This window comes from Pezoporus occidentalis, unplaced genomic scaffold (assembly GCF_034315485.1).
Source record: "Pezoporus occidentalis ecotype Australia unplaced genomic scaffold, CSIRO_AGI_Poc_V1 ctg33, whole genome shotgun sequence".
NCBI classification, from domain to species: Eukaryota; Metazoa; Chordata; class Aves; order Psittaciformes; family Psittacidae; genus Pezoporus; species Pezoporus occidentalis.
Window position 1 is genome coordinate 6,771,853 of NW_026915268.1, and position 2,120 is coordinate 6,773,972.

Genomic DNA, 2,120 nt, shown 5'->3' on the forward strand with positions numbered 1-2,120 from the left:
CCCTGGCCCTAAGTGGGTCCCACCAGCTCTGGCACCCCGATGCTGATCAGCTCCGTGGTGCTGGCAGCACCCACCGGCAGCTCAGTGCTGTTGCTGTTCAGATGGGACTGGAAGAACACCGGCATCGCTGCACCGGTGAGTCCATGGCCGGGAGGATGGGGAGTGCCAGGGCTGGGGTCTGCAGTGATGGGGGACACAGCAGTGCATGCTGCCTGCATGGGAGGCAGCCGAGCCTGCACAAAGCAAACAGGAATGATGCATTGATGGCGTGTGGGGAGGAAGGAGGGTGTTAGGCTTCAGCAGGGCTCCCAGGGAGGTGCTGGCACTGGCCTGGGTGTCAGGGACATGCTCACCGATGACCAACACAAACTATTGAATGATTCTAGGACATGGAGCTCGGGCAAGGGGCTGTGCATTGTACCTGGTGCAAGGTGTCTGCAGGTGGTGTAAGCGTGTGTTGATGCAGTGGGGGTGCAGGGGGGTGTGTGGATGTGCAGGGTGTGTGGGAGATGGGGTGCACAAGTGTGACAGGTACAGGATGAATGGCATGTGGCCTTGCTGCACGTGCAGTGCGAGGGGTGGGTGACGTGCTGCGTGTGCACCCCTGCAGTGTGCTGTGCGTGCAGTGAGCTGTGAGTGTGCACTGCAATGTGAAGGGTGTGCACAGTGCACATTCACTGTGGGAGGCGTGAGCTGTGCAGTGCGGTGTGTGCATGTGCAGTGCACAATCACAGTGTAAGTGTGAGCTCTGCAGTGCAGTGTGTGTGTGCAGGTCATGCTCATGGTGGGAAGTGTGAGCTGTGCAGTGCAGTGAGGTGTTTGTGTGCCAGTGAATGCTCACTATGTGAGGTGTGAGCTCTTCAGTGCAGTGAGGCATGTGCAGTGCATGCTCATTGCGGGAGGTATGGGCTGTGCAGTGCAGTGAAGTGTGTGTGTGCAGTGCACACTCACTGTGAAACTGTGATTTCTGCAGTGCAGTGTGTATGTGCAGGTCATGCTCATGGTGGGAAGTGTGAGCTGTGCAGTGCACACTCACTGCAAAACTGTGGTTTCTGCAGTGCAGTGTATGCAGGTCATTCTCATGTGGGAGGTGTGAGCTCTGCAGTGTAGTGTGTGTGCACAGTGCAAACTCGTGGGAGGTGTGAGCTCTGCAGTGCAGTTTGTGTATGCAGTGCAGTGCAGTATGTGTGTATGTGCAGTGCAGTGTGTGTGCGCAGTGCATGGTCATGTGGGAGGTGTGAGCCATGCAGCACAGTGTGTATATGCAGTGCAGTGTGTGTGTGTGTATGGAGGGCACACTCACTGTGGGAGGTGTGAGCTCTGCAGTGTAGTGTGTGTATGCAGTGCAGCACAGTGTGTGTATGCAGTGTAGTGTGTGCATGTGTGGTGCACACTCACTGTGGGAGGTGTGAGCTCTGCAGTGCAGTGTGTGTGCGCAGTGCATGCTCATGTGGGAGGTGTGAGCCGTGCAGCGCAGTGTGTGTATGCAGTGTAGTGTGTGTATGCAGCGCAGTGCAGTATGTGTGTGTGTGCAGTGCAGTGTGTATGTGCAGTGCAGTGCAGTGTGTGTGCGCAGTGCATCCTCATGTGGGAGGTGTGAGCCGTGCAGCACAGTGTGTGTATGCAGTATGCAGTGCAGTGCAGTATGTGTGTGTGTGTGTGCAGTGCAGTGCAGTGTGTGTGCACAGTGCATGCTCATGTGGGAGGTGTGAGCTGTGCAGCACAGTGTGTGTATGCAGTGTAGTGTGTGTGTGTGTGTGCAGTGCACACTCACTGTGGGAGGTGTGAGCCGTGCAGCTCAGTACATGCAAGGCGCACAGATGCAGACACTGACCAGAGGCAAGGCACACACCATGCAGCTGCATGCCCCCGGCACAGGGGCACGGCGCAGAGTCCAGGTATGGCCGGGAGCAGGATGCAGGCGTGGGCACCGCAGTGATCCCTGCTTGGATCCAAACGGGCTCCATCTGCTCCATGCACCTCCCAGCCTTGGGAACCTCTTTCCCCGGGCATCGCAGGCAGCAGCCAGCCTGGCACGGGGCCGGGTGGGAGCATCTCCCCCTGCCGCGCCTGCTCCCGCTCCCGAAGCTCTCCGACAGGAGAAGAGGGAACAGAAATGC

At 57.9% G+C, this 2,120-nt stretch overlaps 1 long non-coding RNA gene across 1 annotated transcript; it reads left to right on the forward strand.

Annotated features, from left to right (window-relative positions):
- Nucleotides 1-486: 486 nt before the first annotated feature.
- LOC134169051 (uncharacterized) lies at nucleotides 487-1,739 on the forward strand. The gene is made up of 3 exons (XR_009966742.1): nucleotides 487-772; nucleotides 831-1,010; nucleotides 1,707-1,739. It is a non-coding gene; the product is annotated as an uncharacterized LOC134169051 (long non-coding RNA).
- Nucleotides 1,740-2,120: the final 381 nt, after the last annotated feature.